Source organism: Lissotriton vulgaris, chromosome 11 (genome assembly GCF_964263255.1).
Source record: "Lissotriton vulgaris chromosome 11, aLisVul1.2, whole genome shotgun sequence".
NCBI classification, from domain to species: domain Eukaryota; kingdom Metazoa; phylum Chordata; class Amphibia; order Caudata; family Salamandridae; genus Lissotriton; species Lissotriton vulgaris.
The window spans coordinates 236,193,228-236,216,211 of record NC_141699.1 but is presented as its reverse complement, the minus strand read 5'-3'; the positions used below and the strand labels follow the sequence as shown (position 1 = coordinate 236,216,211).

The following is a 22,984-nucleotide window of genomic DNA, read 5'->3' as shown; positions in this document are numbered from 1 at the left end:
GTGGCTGATTCAGTAGCTGTTTGCTTAAGTGAGTTGGTATGCATTGTAGATAAGTGGCTGTCAGAATCGATGTATGGGTGAGTGAGCAGATGTATGAATGGGGATGTATGCTGCTGAGGGCCCCTCTCCTCTGTTGCTCACCCCGTGCTCCCCTGAGCTGTGCTGTCAAGTGCTGTGTCACTAGGGATGCAAGGTTCGTGCACAGGATGCTAAGCTCCGCAGTGCTCCCTGGCGGAGCTGGCGGCAGAGAGGAACTGTCAGGCACCTCCTCCTCCCCGGTTGGGGTTCTCCCCAGCTCTTCAGCGCAGGCTTTGCACGTAGAGCTGCCCTCCGAGCAGTGGTGATTGCGCCACGTGCGGAATATAGCTGCACTAAACATTGTCAACAGATTTGGACATTGCCTCATCGACACATACTTTACTCTTCACTTGTGTGACAATTCGAAGATATTCTGAAAATTTTACCAAAGAGCTGGTCAAAGACTCTTTCAATCCAACATGGAGGAGTCTTGATTTTGGGATTATACCCGACCGACTAGATACATCTGTATCAAGTTTTCTGGTGAGGATATGGGGAGGAAAAAACAAGGCGTATCGAATTGTGATTGAGTGGGAAGTAAATCTGGGTGGACTAAAATATTTGGGAAAGCAGATTCGAGCTAAAAACCTAAATGAGATCATATTTGGATGAAATGATGGCTACTATGGTGCCCCATTTGAAACTAATGATTCTGCCAACACACTGAACCACAACCTTCTCCAGGTGGATCACAACTGTGTGCGAAAGTCCTACTAGGTGAAGGATTTACTTAGGCTGCATAGAACTCAGCAGAGTGCAATCAAGCAGACTCAGGTAACTGTTCAGAAAATAGGAAGAGAAATAGAAGAAAAATTGAGGCTTACCTCTGCGAGCAACAAGATGAAGAAAGAGAGTGAATGTTTACAGTTGAAGATTTTGGTTCTGCAGGATAAGCTGGAAAGGCAGAAAAAGGCGCTAGGAAGTGAGATGGAGCTCTTGCATAAAGAATGCAGTTCTTTGCAGGCTAAAGGACTTACATTTGATGCTGAGCACGAGAGGTTGCAAATACAGAAAGAACATCTGCACGAACTACGGAAAGAATGCACTGCCAACAAATGAACTGAAAACAAATGCCCAGTTACAATTCGCTGCAGACAGTTGTTGTCTGAACTTTCATATATCTATCCTATGGATGTGAATGATCAAAAAGATTATTTGATATGTGGTGTGAAGCTGCCTAATTCTAAAGATTTTCAAGAAAAGCATGATGAGAGCATTGCAATTGCCCTTGGCTATACTGCTCATCTTGTCTCAGTGATATCCTTCTTCCTGCAAGTGGCACTCAGTTATCCCATTATTCACAAGGGCTCAAGATCTGCTATAAAAGATAATATCAATCATAAGCTGATGGAGAACGAAAGAGAGTTTCCTTTGTATTCAAAATGATGAAAAAAATGCAGTTTGACTATGGAGTCTTTCTTCTTAATAAACATATTGCACAGCTTAGATATCAACATGGACTGGGAACTCAAGATCTACCGCAAACCCTTCCCAATTTAAAGAACTTCATAGAACACATTTTTAATGGTCCGATGTGACCGGCATCACACGTCAAGTGCAATCCCAGTTCCAAGAAGACCTACGTTGACAGATCTTGATCTTGGCTTTCTAAGTGGCATGTCAACCCCAGACTAAGGACTTCGTAAAAGAGCCAGTTGTGAAAGTGAACCACTGCAGTACAAAACCCCACCACCCAGCTAAAACACTGCAGTGGCTTAGCCAGTGCCCATCTTAGCCTCTTCAAGAGAGTTGGCTGAGAGATCTTCATTGCAAGCCTGCTCTTTGGATGCCTCCCTAGACATTTCAAAGAACATCGAAGAGGGAAAGATTTGTGCGACCCTGTAAAAAATGGAGCACTGAGCAGCCACCAGGACAACCAAGGGCAATTTACTCAGTTCTCTAATGCAACAAGCATTTGCAATGCAATAGGTCTCGCATTAGAAAAGTTTGAGTTATTGGTATTGTAAATGACAATTTTTTTATTTATGTGTTGGTTTTGAAAATAACGAAATTAATAGCTTTGTCATTTACAATGCCAATAGTTATAACTTTCGCAAATATGACACCTATTGCATTTGTAATGCAATATGTGTTGTATTTACGTGACTTAGATGTATTGATATTACAAATAACAATGGCTTAATTTTTTTAAATAATTAATACTTAAAAGTTATTGTAATTTATAATGGGAATAGCTTAAACTTTAGTAAATAACTTTTGTGAATATTATGTTCAGTGTACTTTATTGTGACGAAAATCCAAGAACAGAAATGAAATATTAACATATTTTTGTGACATTTGTAATAAGGCTTGAAACATTGATAGAACATATTTGAACCAGTTGTTGTTGAATCGTTGCACAGATTGATGCTGTGGTGCCCCTGAGTGCTGCTGTGGTGCCCCTGAGTGATACTGTGGTTCCCTTGAGTGCTGCTGTGCTGCCCCTGAGTGCTGCTGTGGTGCCCCTGAGTGCTGCTGTGGTGCCCCTGAGTGATGCTGTGGTGGTGCGCTAGATAGAGTGAGGGCGATAGATAGAGTGAGGGCGATAGATAGAGTGAGGGCGATAGGTAGATAGAGTGAGGGCGATAGGTAGATAGAGTGAGGGCAATAGGTAGATAGAGTGAGGGCGATAGGTAGAGTGAGGGCGATAGGTAGATAGAGTGAGGGCGATAGGTAGAGTGAGGGCGATAGATAGAGTGAGGGCGATAGATAGAGTGAGGGCGATAGATAGATACAGTGAGGGCGATAGATAGATACAGTGAGGGCGATAGATAGATAGAGTGAGGGCGATAGATAGATAGAGTGAGGGCGATAGATAGATAGAGTGAGGGCGATAGATAGAGTGAGGGCGATAGATAGAGTGAGGGCGATAGATAGAGTGAGGGCGATAGATAGATAGAATGAGGGCGATAGATAGAGTGAGGGCAATAGATGGATAGAATAATTATGTGCTGTGTAATTATGTGGCACTGAGTGGTATTTGGAGTGTATGTTGCATTGAGTGCAGTGTAATTATGTGGCATGTAATTATGTGGCGTGTAATTATGTGGCACGGAGGGGTATTTGGAGTGTATGTTGCGTTGAGCGCAGTGTAATTATGTAGCATATAATTATGTGGCACTGAGGGGTAATATGAGGAGTGTATGTTGTATTCAGTAGAGTGTAATTATGTGGTTTGTAATTATGTGGCACAGAGTGGTATTTGGAGTGTATGTTGCATCGTAATTATGTAGCATATAATTATGTGGCACTGAGTGGTATTGTGTGGAGTGTGTGTAGCATTCAGTAGAGTGTAATTATGTGGTGTGTAATTTTGTGGCACCGAGTAGTATTTGGAGTGTATGCTGCATTGAGTAGAGTGTAATTATGTTGCGTGTAATTATGTGGCACTGAGTGGTATTTGGAGTGTATGTTGCATTGAGTGCAGTGTAATTATGTGGCGTGTAACTATGTGGCACTGAGTGGTATTTGGAGTGTATGTTGCATTGAGTGCAGTGTAATTATGTGGCACTGAGTGTTATTTGGAGTGTATGTTGCATTGAGTGCAGTGTAATTATGTGGCACTGAGTGTTATTTGGAGTGTATGTTGCATTGAGGGTGCAGAGTGTTTGAGGGTGCAGAGTGTGTGAGGGTGCAGAGTGTGTGGCCTAAAGTAGTGTGTGGGCGCAGTGTGCGTGGCCTAAAGTAGTGTGTGTGGCATAAAGTAGTGTGTGTGCGCAGTGTGTGTGGCCTAAAGTAGTGTGTGGGCGCATTGTGTGTGGCCTTAAGTAGTGTGTGGGCGCAGTGTGTGGGCGCAGTGTGTGTGGCCTAAAGTAGTGTGTGGGCGCAGTGTCTGTGGCCTAAAGTAGAATGTGGGCGCAGTGTGTGTGGCCTAAAGTAGTGTGTGGGCGCAGTGTACTAAAGTAGTGTGTCACCTTATTTGTCAGCAGCGAGCGCAGATGTTCTTCGAGGGTGGTGGCGGAGACCTAAAATAAAATAGAGAAAGCGTCTCCATGGACATCGATGTTTTACTTACAGATTGTATTCCCAGCCTAACATTTTTTTAAACGTTGTTATGTCACTCCCATACATGAGTGCAAAAAGCGAGCCCCAGCGCCTTGACAGCTGTTAGGTGGACAGGGCGCTACACAAACATCTGATAACAAAGCAGCCAGATCGTAGCCTGAGGTTGAGCTACAAACAGTAGAAAAGAGAGAATGATGGAGAGATGAAAGAGAGCTAGAGACTGCCCGAACAGAGAGTCCGCGGGGGAGGGGCTTGGAGGAGAGAGGGAGATCAAGAAAGGGGGAAAGAAGAGTAAAGAATCATTGAGAAAGCAAAGGGGGGTGAGGCACGGAGAATGACTTAGAGGAGGACAGAGATTTAGGAATGACAGGACAATAGACTAGAGAGGCGGGGGGCATCCCCACTCCCCAGAGAGTTGGCAGGACAAAGTCGGGTGATAACGGGTTGGGCGTGAAATGGAGAGCTAGAGAGAACGGCGAGATAAAGAGAGGAAGAGAAACTGGGACCGATAGAGTGCGAGATACGGGGCTTTTGCAGAGGAATAGCAACGCGTGACTTGAGCAGAGAGTGACAGACAGACGAGGACAGAGCAATTCAGGGAGAGACAATGCAGAGAGATAACAATGGACTAAGCGGATTTTCAATGAGGCCGGGGGAGCGTGTGGGCAAAAACAGACATCAAGAGTGGCGAAAAGGAATGAGAGAAATGGGTCTAGGCAGTGAGAACACATTGCAAGAGAGACAGCTAGAGGGAGAGGGAGAGAGAGGAGGACAGCTGGAGTGATGGGGAGAAAAGAGCGGCAAAGAAGGGAAACAGTGAGAGAGAGGCGGTAAAAGAGAGTATGGATTCAGGGAAGGTTTGGGTACCACTGAGCAAGTCTCAAATCTGACTTTATTAACGGGCAAATACGTGAATGCTAAAGCTGGGAGAGTGCATATGGCTTACGTAGACTTAACATCAGCCTCCGACTGCGTGAGACACTCGAAAATGTGGGGCATTTTAATAGAAATGGGTATTGATCTCTCACTAGTTAATTTCCTACGTGAAATGTACTCCAATGCCATGGCCAGAGTGAGATTTGGAGTGGGAGGAGAGCTGACAGCGCAGTTAAGGGTTGAGCGGGGTGTCAGGCAGGGTTTTGTCCTGCCCCCCTACCTTTTTACCCTTTATACAAATGGCTTAGAAGAAGCCATGTTGGAGGGGTGCCAGGACCTACCTCTGCTCCAAAACCGTCCGATACCCGCTCTCTTCTAGGCGGACAATGCAGTGATTATTGCCCGTACGCCCCTGGAACGCTCACTCAACAGATATAACACCTTCGTGTCTAATCTTGACATAAAAATTAACATCAAAAAAACTTTTATAATGAATGTAGGGCCAAGGCATAAAAAAAGTAGAGACATCTTTATCAATAATTCCAGAGTGGAGAATACAAATACATACCCTTATCTTGGAATTTAAATAGATGACAAAGGCTCATGGAGAAAAGCTATAGAGGCCAGAAAGTTGTTGTTTTTAAGAGGCTAGGAAAAAGACCTCCGGTTGAGATGATCCGTATATATCTGTACTGTATGAGATTTTTAAGCTATTTTTTCATTTTTGTACAAATATATTGTATTTCATTACATTTTGTGCTATGTACGGTTTTATATTACTTTTATGGTTTTATGCAAAAACTGAATAAAGTGTATTTGATTGATTGAAACACTGATATGTAACCTACTTCTATAAGTAACCAAAAGTGTAGGTGCACTCCAATTCCCATATTAAAACTACCTGCCAGTGTTATTATCTAAACAGTAAAGAGGTGCTGAGTGGTCACTCCTCGACAATATATAGTACAAACCACAGTGATGAAGAGCTGTGTAAATCACTTTTGCCTAGCCTTTACTGCCACCGTGCTCTCTCAGATGTCTGCAAGTCAATGTGGTCAATTTTACTCAACGTTTAATGCAATACATTAACCATCTGCGCATTAAACACTTTCTGTAAAGGCGAGTTCTACAAGAAGTATTTACCATGTGCGAATAAATAAGAAACGTGACATCAGTACTAGTAGCATTGCAATGAGGTCTCCAAAAATCCAACAACCCTAACTGATGACCACAGGATCCACGAACCCAGCACAATCTAAACAGAACAATAGTCCCTAAATACAGAAAATCACAACAACACATCAAGACTAACAATAAGAAAAACTGAGGACCGATAAAAGCAAAACCCAGCACATAACAAGCATCCCAAGTAGTTTATAGTGCAGAATACAAAAAGAGAAAATACACAATAATCGGGCATGTAATCATCCCCAGAAACAAATTTAAAAGAGCCATAGTCAACAGCAACCAGGCCCGGGTTGAATACACAGCAACAAAACCGTCAAGGAGGTTCAATAATAACACGTCTGCTTCACTGCTTGCATAACACATAAATGCTACAAAACGAACTTCTCCGTGCACTGAAAACAATTCCCAAGGACTCATCTACAGTTTGGAGGGGTTTTAAAATCCTTTCTGAAAGAAAATCTAAATGCGGAGTAGGTGCACCCGGAAGAATTTCCTCTTCAGCATGGATAGCCGGAAAATACAGCTGATCGTTGTACCCCGAATTTAAGACTGTGCACCAGAACTTGGGGTAGTTCCCGCCAAACTCTAAATGAAGCCCATCGAGACGAGTAGTGCTCACTCAACCGTTAGCATTAGCGATAAATGTAACTAACGCAACACAGGCATGATCAGACTGACTGTGAAATCATGGTAATAACCTGTTTACCGGTAGACTCGGTGAAACCAGTCTAATCAGTAGCTTTACCCTGAACATTAATGTTTTAACTCATTTTCTTCTATCAAGACTTTCAGTGTAGTTTATGCATTTATAAACTTAGGAACACAGCGCATTTTGGGATTGACAAGTGCGAACTGCAAGTCCCAGAACTGAACGCATCACGTGAACTCCATATTCTTATCACATACTAACCTGGGGAACCTGAAAATGCAGTAAACACCTTGCCCACATCTCTGCGGTGCCCCGGCGGAGGGCGCGGGCAGCACTTCCGCACTCACTACCGTCGGCTCAGCACTTTCAACCAGCGCTCAATGCCGAGCATACATTTTCAGCCTCACGAAAAAATACACTTGTAAACAAGTACCTGGAAATCGATTGAGTTCCTGGCAAGCCACCGGCCCGAACTGGCGCAAAATCCGGAAGTCCTGAATCGCCATACTTGCGGGACGGGACTTCCGCCATAAGCTCGTGCACGAAGTGACTCGCCGAGATGGAAGTGGTGACGCCGGGCTCCCATGCTAGAGTGGGAGCCCGGCGGTGGCGGCAGAAAAGCGGTGACTGAGGTTGTGGATACAAGTGCGGGGCTCCCATCAGTGAGGGAAGCCCCGTGTGTGCCACGTCAATGGAGGCGGAGGAGATGACACCCGGTGAGTGAGACTTGGTGCCTTGGGGGCTCCTGCACAGGCTCGGGCGGCTGGTGGGTGTGTGCGCGGCCATGGCGGCTGGTGCGTGTGTGGGCAGCTGGTGTGTGTGTGCGTGGCTGGGGGCGGCTGGTGCGTGTTTGAGCTGGTGCGTGTGTGCGCGGCTGGGGGCGGCTGGTACTGTGTGCGCGTCTAGTGCATGTGGTGGCGACTGGTGCGTGTTCACAGTTTCTGGGAAGCACGTCTTAGAAGCGCGTGCACAGACCAGAATCTGCGCGTTTACTGACCAGAATCACGCTCGTGCCCCTGTCTGTGTCCCTTGACAATCAACTCGGCAGCAATAGGTCGAGAGAGCTCGACCTAATAAATGGATCTTTTTATCAGTCCGAATGCAGTGGTATTACAACGGGCGAGCAGCCTTGCTATTTCATCAATCCAGTGGGTACAGATCTATGCTGTGCTGTAGAGCAAGCGGAGGAGATCACTGGCATGGATGCAACGGGGGACCAGTTAGACGAATTTAACTGCATCCCCATTGACCATGCTGTAGCAATTGAGTGTGAGGACCAAGTTCTGGGAGAGTTTGAAGAATGTTTCAGAAGGATCTATGCTCTGAATGAAAATATGTTTAGCTTTCACAGGCCACGCAAAAGCTCTGACAAATAGGATGACAGAGATTGGTAGTAGAGATTAACAAGGAGAAGGAACTCTTTAAGGAAGGCAGTGACATTTGTTCTGATTCTTTGAATTAATTATGAGACTGGATTCTAAATTATGGATGATTATTTTTATGTCGGAAAAAAAAAGAAACAAGAAATATAAGTGGTTATGTGGGTGTGTGAGCAAGTGTGTGAGTTCTTGTATGGGTGAGTGAGTGGCTGTGTTAAGAGGCTGCATGGATGAATAAGTGCGTGAGTGAGTAGCTGTTTGGGTGAGTGTGTGGCTGTGTGACTGGCTACACTGGTAAGTGACTGGTGGTGGTATGTGGTGATATGTGTATCTCTAAGGATGAATGAGTGGTTGTGTGAGCAGTAGCACTTGTGTGGGTCTGCGAATGGGTATGTGAGTGATTGTTTAGGCTTGCAAGTGGGTTTGTGAGAGGTTGTATAGGGATGTTAAGTGAGTGTGTGAGTACTTCTGTGGATGAAGTTATGAGTGATATCATTGGAGATGTCATCAGTAATGTCACTGACCATGTCATGAGTGAGGTAATATGAGGAGTCATAAGAGGCATACCTTATAGTTAGCTTAACTAACTATAACTGCTACATTTCACTGGTTTTGTAGGAGTGACATCTGAGCGAACTATAACTTTCCTGTAACCTTTGGTTATTTCTGAGAATTTCTTACGTTTTTGTAACTATTATTTCCTAACTATAATGTCCTGTAACATTTGCTTTTTCAATGAATTTCTAAGGTTTGCTTAATGTTATTTTTTATCTATAATGTACCTGAAACCTCTCTTTTGAAGTGAATTTCTAATGTGTTTTGAATGTTATTTCCCCACCACAAACCTTTGACATTGAGTGTGTGAGTGAATGCAGAAGTGTCTCAGTAAGTCTGTGAGTGGGTGTGTGAGTCTCTGAATGGGTCTGTGATCGGGGTAAACATGTCTGAGTGGGTTTGTAAGTGGGTGTGTGAGTGTTTTCTGTTTTGCCCTCTTCCTCTCTGTTTTGTCTTTTCTGACTTCTGTTTTGCCGTTGCTGCTCATTTTTGTGCCTCAGTTTTGCCTTTGCTGCTTGTTTTTCTGTTCTCTGTTTTTTTCTCTTTCTGGTCATTGTTGACCTTTATTTTGCCTCTTTCTGCTCATTTCTCACTCTAATTTTGCCTCTTTCTTTCCGTTGTTGACCTCTATTTTGCCTATTTCTGCTCATTTCTCACCCTTATTTTTCCACTTTCCTCTAGTTTCTGACCACTATTTTGCTTCTTTTCTCCTTGTTTCTGACGTTTATTCTGCCTCTTTGTGCTCCTATTCACCCTTTATTCGGCCTTTAATTTGTCTCTCTGTGCGCATTGCTGATCATTTTGTTGCCTCTTTCTGCTCATTTCTGACCTTTATTCTGCCTCTTTCTGCTCTATTCTTCCCATTATTCTGCCTCGATCCCGCCTACAGGAACTAGAGTGCTTGCTTTTGCTTAGCGGGAGCTGTCAAAGCTCCTGCCAAGCAAAACCAGACTGCTCTGTCCTGGGGGTTGGCCCCCTGGGACATAGCTTGAGCCATGCCTGAGGGGTGGTGGTCCCCGGGGCCAAGAACAGCACAGGAGAAGGGACCATGCCACTCTCCTATTCTTTAAAAAAATATTTGGACCCAAGGAGATTCACGCACCTTCCCAAAAGTGTTGCTTGTCCGCAAGGCTAATAGAACCTGAGTAGGGTACCACGTGCACCATCTTCTTCATTATTTAAATACAGCCCTGATGAGATGGTAGCCACGGGGGCTCTAAGAGCCTTAAGAGTGGGGCCCGTGCACCCACTACTTTGTTATTTAAATAAAGCCCTAGGGAGGTGGTGGTCCTGGAGCTCTAACGGTATGAGGAGGCGGGTCCCTTGCATCCACCACTTTTTTAAAATAAATGCCTATCTGATCTCAAGTAACTATAACTCGTGCCCTAAGGTTACTATTACTTGCAACCCACCAAACGCAGTTTTCTCATCAATAAATTCATTGCAAATGTTGCAGTGATATTATCAATGATATCATAGAAGATGTTATCAGTGTTGTAGTATATGGGGTGATTAGCAGTGCATGGCAAGGTTGAATGTTATAGTCCATTACATCTGCCCCCCTCTCGTTTTGAATGTAATTTGGTCCCTGTGGGATCAGGTCCCAAGGGCCTACTAAGGCTCTGAAATGGTAGCCACATGTCCCACCATACTTTTCACCTCTGCCCTGGGGAATGGGGTATGATGTCCCTTGGGCCTCTCAGAGGTTTTGGGAGGGGATCACTTGTCACCATTCTCAAAATAAAATCAAGAGTCACTCCCCTGGACCCTGACCCGCTGCAGGGTGGGGTTTATTTAAACAAGTGTGGTGTCTGCACTTGAATTTGCAGCAAAATTAAAAAACTATGTTTTTGGCCCCGGGCGGTGTTGTGTCTTTTTCAGAATCAGGGCTGTGTCCTTAGACCTAAGATTGCAACCACCCCTTCCTGGTTAATGTGGTGGCAAACAATCAGATCTCAACAGGATATCTGTTGGATACGAGGATTGTGCATGTCCCCTTGATATACAAATTTTTTCAGCATGAATTGCTAAAAAACTACTAAATAGATTTACACCAATACACCAAAAGCACTCTTTCTGTACCAAGATCTAGCTTTCTGCTCTCTGCTAAATTTTGTGTAAATCCGTTCATCGGTTTGGGTTGTAGATGTGACATCATCAGCAGTGCCCACAATGCACTGCTGATGATGTCACATATTACATCATTTATGACATGGTCAGTGACATCACTGATGACATCACTGATGACATTTCAAATGACATCACTGATGACATCATCCAGTAAATGTTGTTTTGTTTGTTATTTAAAGTAAGCATGGGCTGAAAATTCGTTCCGCTCTCGGAATTTGCGGATTTTCCGCGATTTTGCGATCTGCGAATCTCGCGAAATCGATGTAAAATCCACAAATCAGCGGGGACGAATTTTCAGCCAAGCACTTACAGGGTTACAGCAGGAGGTGCAAAAGTTGAAGCTCATTTTTTGTAACCTTTTACAAAAGGGTTATAAAGAAGTTAACTTCAACTTAGGCACCTGCTGCTGTAAGCCTGTAATTGCTTCCTGGCGCCTCGTTGCCTACTTGTAACTATTCTCTGACCCTGTTCTGACCCTTGAAGCAGGGTCAGAGAATAGTTACAAGTAAAAAATGAGGCACATGTGACGAAAATTAAACCTCAACAGGAAGCACTGACATATATGAAAACAAGCATTTGCAATGCGATAGGTCTCACATTAGGAAAGTTTGAGCTATTGGTCTTGTAAATGACAATTTTTTTATTTAAGTGTTAGTTTTGAAAATAGCTAAATTAATAGCTTTGTCATTTACAATGCCAATAATTATACTTTTGCAAATGTGACACCTATTGCATTTGTAATGCAACATGTTTTGTATTTATGTGACTTAGCTGTATTGATATCACAAATTACAATGGCTTTTAATTTTTTTAAATACTTAAATAAAAGTGATTTTAATTTATAATGGCAATAGCTTAAAGTTTTGTAAATACATTTTGTGATGATTATGTTCAGTGTATTTTATAGTGACGAAAATCCAAGAACAGAAGTGAAATATTAACACCTTTTTGTGACATTTGTAATAAAATTTGGAACATTGCGAGAACATATTTGAACCAGTTGTTGTTGAATGGTTGCGCAGATTGATGCTGGGGTGGCGCTGAGTGGTGCTGTGGTGGTGCTGAGTGGTGCTGTGGTGATGCTGAGGGGTGCTGTGGTGGTGCTAAGTGATACTGGGATGGTCTAACAGACACCACCACCATATTAACTTCTTTTCCACTCGGTCACGGTCTTTCCGTCCGCTGTGGTTGCCCCGCCATAGTAATATGGTGGGGGGGAAATGGGTGGCGGGCCGGGTCATATCACGTGCGGATCGCCACTGCCATGCGGGTGGTGGCAATCCGCCCGTGATCCTAATGGGCCTCTAAGTATGAGTTACTCTCTGTATGAATAAATGAGGTGGTGCTTGTATAAGTGTGTAGCTGAGTAAATATAAGTGTGATCGATTGTTTGCATTAGTGAGTAGGATGACTGCATAACCGACTAGGATGTGTGCTGTTGTGTCAATGTCGACATAGGTGTATGAGTACATTTGATAGTGTTCTATTGATCAGTGACAGCATGTATTTGTGATTCTATGGGTGAGTGACTAGATGTGGGTGTAGACCTAGGAATCATTGAGAGGGTATGTAGAAACTGGTATTGGTGTGTCAATGGTTTCAAAAATGGTACTATGTATATTCACGCTGCCCGTGGGTGTAATTTTTCCTTTCGGATACTGAAGTAGAAGATCCTTCTACCGGCGCCTAACCGCGCAATTTCAAACTGTGGCTCCCCTGCATAAACCAGCGATTTTTTCAAATTTTAAATATGCCACGACTGCATCCGCATGCATTATAAGAGTGGAGAACACACGCCCGATGTCAGCCCTTTGTAGGCGAGTACCGCATGAACGCACATTAGAAGGCCCTTAGCTTACCGTTGGTCAATGACCAGTTGGTTTATCACGTAAAGACTTATCCTGCCCTGATGAGAGTCCGGTAATTGAAAAAACCGGTACTTGAAACGCGTCGGCACTAATATTGAGTATAGCCTGAATCTTGTCAAGAGGACACTCTGCGTAAATTTTGTAGTTGCTATTGTATATAGCGGTTTTTTGCTAAATGACGAATTGTTTATTATGCAAAACTGATTCTATTTCTGCATATTCTAATTGTCTCACTGTGTATTGTATTTCCAATGTTACCGTGATTTTACGTTTCATTAATTTTTTGTAAATGATTTGTGATTTTTTGTAATATTAGTTACATGTATTCGTGCAATTAATTTGTGGCAATTATCTTTTTTGTCTGTATGTATTGCTAGTGTAACTTCACTAAAATGGACTCTCTGTTGAGTGATTACATGTCCCTCTTTTCTAATATGTTGAATAATTAAAACTAATTAGCCTAAATAGATGGCTAGGATACACGTATTGATTTCCGTTTATTCTGTTTAAATAATTTTTCAAAATATTGGAGGTTGTGGTACATTTTCTTTGTTTGCTCAATCGGCCCTACCCTCCCTCCTGAACCTCGATGGGCCAAACCCCTTCCTTGCACAAGTTGTGTCAATGTCGACATAGGTGTATGAGTACATTTGATAGTGTTCTATTGATCAGTGACAGCATGTATTTGTGATTCTATGGGTGAGTGACTAGATGTGGGTGTAGACCTAGGAATCATTGAGAGGGTATGTAGAAACTGGTATTGGTGTGTCAATGGTTTCAAAAATGGTACTATGTATTTTACAGTGAGTGGTCAAAGATTATACTAGTGTGTGAGGAGGTGTTTCAGATTGTCACGTGGAAGATTTATTTATTTATTTTGGATTTGTAATGTGCATGGCTGCCTCAGCGAAGAGGCGTCCCAGCGCAACCAGAGACCGGAGACGGGAGCCTGAGGGTGCAGCAGAATGATTACACAACAGAAGTGGGGAAAAGCCAGGTCTTTAAGGTTTTTCAAAATGCCAGATGTTTCGGAATAGCTCTAATAGGAGCCGGGAGCAAGTTTCACAGTTTCGCCGCCAGACAGAGGAACGAACGCCCCCCAGCCCTATCTCTCCACACTTGAGGGGCACAGACCAGTGCTAAGTCGGCAGATCTCAACGGACACCCAGGCACATAGGGCTCCAACAAATGAGATAGCCCCAATGGAGCCTGGCGAGTCAAGATCTTATGAGATATGCACAGCGCCTTGAACTGAATGCGCTGTGCGACAGGCAACCAGTGGAGTTTGGGGAGCACATGCGCCACTGAGCAAAATCTAGGCAGTGCAACCAGAATCCGGGCCTCTGCATTTTGAACCCTCTGCAAACGCTTAATGCTGGCCTTATTGGCGCCCAAGTAGAGGGAATTACCATAGTCCAGTCTGGACAAAATTGACGCCTGGACAATGTTCTTGCACACCTTGGGAGAGAAGAAACCGAGCAAAGGTTTCAGGCCTCGCTGAAGACCAATGCAGACCCCTGCGATTGCTTTTGATTGTTTATCAACGGTCAAACCATTGTCACAACTTCCTTTGGGAGTGAGGCGGGTTTGTGGCGGTCCGGCCAGCACTGTTCGGACCATAGCTCCCGGTCCTTCACGAACAGCAGAATCTACGATTTACTGGCGTTCAACTGTAAAGAGTTTGCCGCCATCCAGTCAGAGACTGCTAGGAGATCCTCTTTGAATTTACGCAAATCGGTCTCGCTTTTCTTCGTGAAAGCAATCACCAATTGAGTGTCGTCGGCATATGACACCAGGGACAGCCCCCTGCCCTTTGCCACCTCAGACAGGGGTCTAATATAAATGTTGAACAAAAGTGGGCTCAATATTGAGCCCTGCTGCACCCCCTGGTGCAGCGCAACCTCCTGTGAGAGGAAAGGTAGAACTGTAACTTGGAAGGACCTCTCCTCCAGGAAAGACCGGATCCAGTCCAAGGCCGCTTCCCTGATCCCAATTTCCTGAAGGCGTTTGAGAAGTATCTCGTGGGAGACCATATCAAATGCGGCACTTAAATCCAAAAGGACCAAGGCCGCATAGTCTCCAACATCCAAGTTACCCCGAATGGCTTCCGACACCACCAGTAATGCTGACTCGGTACTATGCCAAGATCGGAAACCGTGCTGTGATGGGTCAAGGATAGCATTCTGCTCATTGAATTTAGACAGAATAGAATTTACATGTGATTCTACCAATTTGGCCACAAAAGGCAGCTGGGAGATAGGCCGAGAGTTTCTAGGTTCGACAGGGTCCAGGGACGTTTTTTTTTAGCAATGGAATGACTTTAGCGTGTTTCCACACCTGGGGTACCGATGCAGACATCAAAGACATGTTAGCCAGATCTAAGCTTACAGGAGAGATCAGGGAGTGAAACTAGCAAAAGTGGGCAGATGTCAAAAGGTCAGCCGGAGAGCCTGATTTAATTTTTGAGCAGAGGGGCTCAAATTCTGTGGGTGCCATGGGAGGGAAAGATGATAAGCTGTTACCTCCCAACGAGTCCCCCACTCGTGGTACCTCCCTCTCTATTGGCACAGCCGCCTTTGGTATGTCTAGGTAAACCTGCTCTACTGTATTGATGAAGTACCGCGCCTGCTCGTTGCACTGATGGTTAGAGGCATTAGGAGAACCCCTAGTAACACCTGCGCTCTTCATGTCTTTGAGCAGGGAGAAGATAGTCTTAGCGGGATTTGGGCTAGCCAGAATTTTATTTGCCACGAACTCCGCTATTGCTCTCCGAATGCACCTATGGTACTGCTTAACAGCCGCCCGATATTCTAACTTAGATGCAGCATCATAAGAGCATCTCCAGGCACGCTCAAGCTGCTTGCAGCCCTTCTTTGCTAGAGTTAGTGAGTCATTAAACCAAGGATTAGTTGGCCCTCGCCCCTTCCCTCCCCGTTTAACCAGGATGCAGCTGTCCAGGCCGACGTCAGCCATTCTTGGAAACACAGATTTGCCGCATCCACGTCTGGAGGTAACTGAGGCCTGTGCCCAGACAGCCAGGCAGACTTGTGCCTGGGGCGTTTGAGAACTTGGGCTGGACAAATCAAATCAGCTTTGCCCTTCAACTGCAGTGAGAATGAGACCAAGAAGTGGTCAGTCCAAGCCTGCGGGCCGGCGAATAGATTTTTATAGGACTGAGGTTGGAGAAAATAGGGACCAGTAAATGGCCGGCCACATGTGTGCCCTCAAGAACGTGCTACGGGAAGGCTTCCAAGTTGGCCAAGAAGCTGGCTAACTCGGCTTTCCCACCGTTTTCAAGGTGGAGATTGAGATCCCCCAGGATGGTAAAATGTGCCGCCTTACTAGCAAATTGACCCAATTTTCTCAGTAGGTCTTCCATAAACAGACTTGAGGGCCCGATACTGTAAAATTGTGGTTGAGCCTGATTTTAAATGTGGCACTTTCACAGTCCACTATGTTTTCCCTACACAGGCTAAAAGTATAAGCCTCTTTAACAACCACTGCAATACCGCCCCCTCTCCCCCCCTCTATTAATGGTCTCTAACACATAGCCTTGAGGAAGGGCCAACCAAGGCTCTGCCACTGAGTCTTGGGTGAGCCATGTCTCTGTTAGGAATAGAGTATCCGGGGACTCATCAGTTACGAGATCCAACACCTCAGCGTGATGTTTCACCAGAGAGCAGCAAATCAAGCTGAGAAACTTGTACTCCGTATGTCCTGGTGGACATAGGACCCGCTCCACTGGGGCCAGCTTGAATGCACAAAATTCAAATTTGAAAGAGCGATCCTGTGGGTCCAAGGTAGAGAGGGGCAATTGGATGCCAAAGCCAGGCGCTCTTCCTGTGAATACCTAATAGAATCCGTGCAAAAAAGTGCAGGGGTCCTGGATTCTGGCGAGGTCCGGCGTGGACGGGCACGGACTGGCGCAGACGGGCTTGCCTATTGCACACCTTCGGAGGGCCAGCAGCGCACCCGCTGTGAGCATCCACTGCGCGGTCGCAGCTGTGTCTGCATTTAAGCAGTCCGGGCATTCTGGGCCACACCAACTGTCCCGCTGACCGTTCACTTCCCCCAAGATGGCGGAAACGGTGCAGCCGCCCTGGGAGAGCTGCAGCCTAGTGCCTTGCCTAGTGCCTTGCCCACAACCCGCTAAGCTCAATGCCTCCCTGCACTTCCCAACAATGCAAGAGCAGGTAAATTAAAAGTGTGGCTAAATGCTATAAGTATATAGGAAATTTTTTAAAAAGCAGAGTGCTAGGAAAAACAACCATTCACGCTCCCGGTTCACGCCTCTGGAGTCTGGGTCAGCGCTGTTGCAGCTGTGTCTGCATTTAAGCAGTCCAGGCGTTCTGGGCCACAACAACTGTCCCGCTGACCTTTCACTCCCCCCAAGATGGCGGAAACACTCCAGGCGCCCCAGGATAGCTACAGCCTTGTGCCTTGCCTAGGTCCTAATGTTATAAGTATGTAGGAAATTGTTAAAAAAGCAGAGTGCTAAGAAAAACACGCTCCCGGCCCATGCCTCAGGAGTCTGTCATTAGTGATGTAATTTGAGATGTCATCAGTGATGTGTTCAGTGATGTCACTAACCATTTCATGAATGATGTAATATGTGACATCATCAGCAGTGCATTGCGGGCGCGCAAGTTATTGTTAGCAGAACTAACTATAATAGAAGAATTTCAATGGTTTTGTACCAGTGAAATGTCCAGCTAACTATAACAGCCCTGAAACCTATGTTTTTTTCAGTGAATTTGTAAGGTTGTTTAAATGCTAATTCCTAACTATAACGTGTCTGAAACCTATGGTTTTTTCAGTGAATTTCAAAGGGTTTTTAAATGATAATTTTTAAATGTATTAATAGTTTTTTGGTACTGATTTTCTACAGTGTTTTAACTGTTTATTTGTAAATATTTGATTTATAAAAATAACATTATGTATTTCAAATACAAAATGGGGAAAAAATAGTTTTTTTAAATATTCAAACTGAAATATTGTTAAATTTTTTTATTTTATTTTTTTATTTGAATATATTTATATTTTTTCTTTATTATTTTTTTCCAATTTTTGGGGGGAGTTGCGTACTTAAAGCATACCCATCACAATCGGTGCGCAGATTCTAGCCGGTCCGCGACTCCAGCTCTGGCGCATTCGTGACACATGCGCATTAAGGTACGCGACGCTTGTGCGGTGACGGGTTCCACGTGACATCATATACGTGTTGGGCGTGATGGGTGCGCGACTCCCGCAAATATTTTTTATTTCTAAAATGATACATATATATCTTTAATATACATATTAGGGTAAGCGATTATGTAAGATACTCATAAAGATGATATATTTTTTCTTATAATAAACTTATATTACTTTAAAATATATTTTCACGAAGTCGCGTAGGGTGTGTGCTGCGTGTGCGCATGGTCCGCGGATCCCATGTGACCTGAAAAAACAGATTTGATTGGTTCATAACATTTCCCATTGTAACTATTACATGAACCCACCCATTTCAATAATTCTTGTTCAAGCATCTTTGGAGAGACATCTCTGTTCTATCAAAAACCCTTTCTTTCATCATTTTTTTGGTGTTGATAAAAAAAATACAAAATAATGGCTTCTGGACAACAAAAGCAGGAGGAGGAAGGATCTTCAGAAGAATAATTTTTACAGGAGGCTCCACGTCTTCAAAGGCCTGAATCCATCATGTGGAAGTTATTCACCTTTCCACCCGGGCAGAAAAAGGTGAATGCTTCAAAAGTCACCTGCCGCATTTGTCAAAGAGTATTGTCTAGAGGAGTAGTGAGAAGAAGTATTCTTGTGGTAGTGCCTCGATGTAAAAACATCTGAAGACAATATATCCTGTGAATCTGTCTTGGGAGGAATGTAGACAAGTGACAATGAACCCTCCAGCTGCAGTTACAAGCACTTCCAGTACATCGTCAGGCACACCTGCACCAGATAGTAGGCCAGAGTTTGCCTGTCTAGAGCAGCACTGCGTAAAGTGCAAAAAAATGATATGCTTTGGAGAGCAATCTGTGGAAGCAGTTTGTGCTGCGCAATGGAACCATTATTGCTAATTTTTTGTTTGCTTTGTTTTATGGAATGGAAAATATTTCCTGAAGTTTCCTGTTTTTTTCGTTCTTTTTTTTGTTTAGTTAAAAAAAAATTGTTCAGAATAAAAAAAATATATAAACGAAAAAAAGTAGAAAAAAAAAGTTCTTATCAGAACTAATTTATCTGGTTAAAGAAAGAACTATAATTGTATGATAATGTGTGAAAGTTTGGTTGAATAAATGTGTAGAGCATGGATGACTTCAAGAATGTATTAGTAGTGTATGTTGAATATATAGGTGAAGATTTATGAGCAAGTACTGCAGCCTTTCAGTGCAAGCTCTTTAGCTGCATTGCGCTGTTATGTTATGTTATGTTATAGGTATTTATTTTGCGCACAGCTGCTCCAGCAAAGGAGCGTCCTGGCGCACACCAACAAGGTAAAACACAACACAACAGCAGCAGGAAACAGAAAAGGGCTAAAAGGGGATACTAAAACAGAAAAGTCTTAATAGCTTTCCGAAAGAGCAAAAGATCCTCCAGCAGACGAATTTCCACCGGAAAGGGAGTTCCACAAAGTTGCGGCTGTGACACCGAAAGAGCGTCCACCAACACGACAGAGCCTGAAACGAGGGACCACGGCAAGAGCCTGGCCAGAGGAACGGAGAGCTCGTGTCGGGACATAGAAGGACAAAAAATTGGACAGAATCTGGGGTCCTATGCCCTTCAGAATTTTAAAAGTCAGACAGAGGACCTTAAAATCAATTCTCTTCCTCACAGGAAGCCAATGTAATGAACGAAGGACCTTGGAGACAGGACAGAATCTGGGCAGACCAACTATCGCTCTGGCTGCGGCGTTTTGTACCCGCTGTAAGCGGGTAATCTCTGCCTGATTGGATCCCACCAGGAGAGAGCAGGCATAATCCAGGCGCGAGATAACCGTAGCCTGAACTACCAGCTGCCTAGTTGGGGCATCAAAAAATCTAAGCACGGGTCTTAGACCTCGAAGGATGCCAAAACAGCAAGCTGCTGTTTTCTTAGTATGACCGACAAAAGTAAGGCCAGCATCCAGCCAGACTCCCAGGTTTCTTAATTCCGAAACCGGAGTCGGAACTGGACCCAATTCTGAGGGCCACCACCTATCACCCCAAAGCTCCACTTTCTTCCCGACAATCATGATCTCTGTCTTAGTGGCATTAAGCTGAAGCCAATTCGCCGTCAGCCAGTTGGCCACCGCCTTCAGTCCGTTCTGAAACCTGGGGGCATCTTGCTCCGCATCCCCGCTGAGAGTAACCGCCAGCTGAGTGTCATCGGCATATGAGACCAAAGTCAGGCCCCACTGCCTAGCGACCTCAGCCAGCGGTCTCACGTACAGATTGAATAACGTGGGGCTCAGCGAGGATCCCTGTGGAACCCCCATGGCCAGAGGATGAGATGAGGACTTGAAGGGAGGGATAGCCACGCAGAATGAGCGATTGTCAAGGAAGGAGCGGAACCGCCGTAAGGCCAGTCCCCCAACACCAATCTCCTGTAGCCGATGTAGCAGGATGCTATGGGAGACAGTGTCGAAGGCGGCGCTGAGATCTAATAGTATCAGCGCCGCCGTCTGACCATCATCCAGCACCATTCGTAGGTGCTCTACCATGGCAAGAAGGGCCGTTTCCGTGCTGTGCCCAGCACGAAAGCCATTCTGCGTAGGATCTAAGGCTTTAGTCCGGGCCAGATGTTCTGATAAGGCCAGATTGACATACGCCTCCGCAATCTTTGCCGGCCAGGGCAGGAGTGATATGGGGCGATAGCTTTCAGGTTTCGAAGGGTCCAGTGTAGGCTTCTTAATGATTCGGGAAACCACCGCCTGCTTCCATCTGGTTGGGACCACCCCTGAGTCCAGTGAGAGATTAACTAGGGTGCATACTGCAGAGCGCCCTAGAAAAGACTGCTCTCTGAAAAGGGCAGGTCTAACTGGATCCGATGGAGAACCCGACTTAATCTGCGAGGCAAGTTTATTAAACCCATCCAGAGATAGTGGGGAGAAGGAGTGCAGAATTGAAGTGCTTTGAACCCCTTCTCGGACTTCCAGGACGGGCCCTGAACTGGGGAATGCCCGGTAAATAGCCTGGACCTTCTCCAGGAAAAAGGAAGCCAAGGCCTCGCAGTGGGAAATGGACCCCACTGCCACAGAGGAAGTCCTTTTCGCCAAAAGATCTTTGACGGCCTTGAAAATGGTCTTGGACGGGTTCGAGCTATTGTGGAACTCCAAGGCATAAAATGCCGCATGAGCTCTACAGATGGCACGATGGTAAATCCTGACGGAAGCGACATAAGCAGCTTTCAGATCAGCGCCATACGTCTTCCGCCACGCCCTCTCCGCCCTTCTACAGGCACCCTTCAAGGCACGCAGCGCACTGTCATACCAGGGGCTCGACTCTCGGACACTCACTTTACTAGACACAATGGGAATCAAGGAGTCCAATGCCCTAGAAATCCACGTGCAAAACTGGTCGTAGCCTGTTTCCACATTATTCAGTGGGCCCAACGGCTCTTTCGCTAGAAGCTGATGCAGATCGTTCAACTTAATTTTGTTCCAACACCGCCTGGGTACCATTCTAACCACTGGAGCGGGAGGGGTCTCGGGTAAAGAGAACCGACAGGTCACCAGAAAATGATCTGTCCAGTCTACAGGGGAGATGGACAAAACCCTAACCTCGCCCAAGTTGGTAAAGAGGGGGTCCAAAATATGGCCCCCTACGTGGCACTACGTGGCACTTCCAAAGCACAGAGATGTGATATATGTACATAAATATGTTGTAACTCTATGCTTCCCTCTGCACTGCTGTACAAACTGCAGCCATGCAGTGACACAGGTACCCTTGCACCATGGTGCAAGGATGTCTGTGTCGTGGGGAGATTGTATTTGTACAGGAAGGGACACCTTCCTGCACAAAAACGATCAGTAAAGGCATTTTCCTCTTTCAATGTATGCAGTGAAATGCAGCATGTATTGAAAGAGGAAAAATTAGGAGGAATGAAAACAGTTCGCATTGTACTTTGCTACACCAACTCTAGAATGGTGCAGCATTCACACACATCTCCAGATTTACGATTTCTCATAAATCTGGAGATGTGTCCTGTTCTATGAGTGTTGTGTGGGAACACTCACAGCAACACCTATAGAACACCATTTCAATGCAAAGTGCTGTGAATGAAGGGGTCGTATTTACAAGGAGAAGAAAAACTACGCAGGGTGGCTTTTCCTTTCCTTGTAAATATGAAGGAGTGTCTGGCACCATCACTACATTACAAAAAGTGATGTACTGGTGGTGCAGAGTGCTTGTAAATCTGCCCCATAAGTGCTTAGGTATTGGCAGATTGATACAAAAAGAACATTGGGCTGGATGGGTGATTCAAGAATTGCATGACACTGACAGGAGGTATCCTACACTGCATGTGTAGTATTTATTGGAGCGGACCAATAATACGTGTCTGCTTAGAGATTTGCGAGGATTAGCCACATAATACTGTATGTCTACTTGTGATGGTGCCTAGGTCATTTGATAAGAATAACACTAGTAACTGGAATGATGGCAGTGTTGCAAACAGAGTGAACACTTAATTTACAAGTGCTTACGTATTGGTGGAGTGATAGGATAAGTAGATAGTGCTGGATGGGTAATTGAAGAAATGCATGGGACAGATAAGAGGATTGCTACACTGTGTAGGTACTGAGTATTTAGAAGAGTGTATCAATAATATGTAGCTGCTTAAAATTCTGCATGCATTGTGTATAACATATTACCTACATAACTAGTAATAAGAATGTCAAAGCTGCAAATAAAGTATATGTTGAATCTATAAGTGATTAGGTATTGCAGAAATATACTGTACTTAGATAGTGCTGATTGGGTAATTGGAGAAGTGCATGAGATAGACAAGAGAATTTCTAGAATGCATAGGTACTACTTTACGTAGTAGTTGGTTACAATTTATATATAGAGCACAGCTGAATGTAGTAGTGCACTGATAGTGTTTGCATTACTTAATCTTACCATGACAGCAGTACATATCAAAAAATGCTTAACAATTTTTTCTTTGTTTTTTACAATTTAACTTTCTTAAAATGTCATAGTTTAGAATTAGGATCTGTGAAAGAGAAGAAAAATGCAGTTATAAAATATAATATCATGGGCCCGATGTAGGTAAATTCATTT

General features: G+C 44.5%; 1 pseudogene; it reads left to right on the top strand.

Moving 5' to 3' along the window:
- The first annotated feature begins 206 nt into the window (after positions 1-206).
- On the top strand, positions 207-8,172 carry LOC147679568 (UV radiation resistance-associated gene protein-like; annotated as a pseudogene).
- Positions 8,173-22,984: the final 14,812 nt, after the last annotated feature.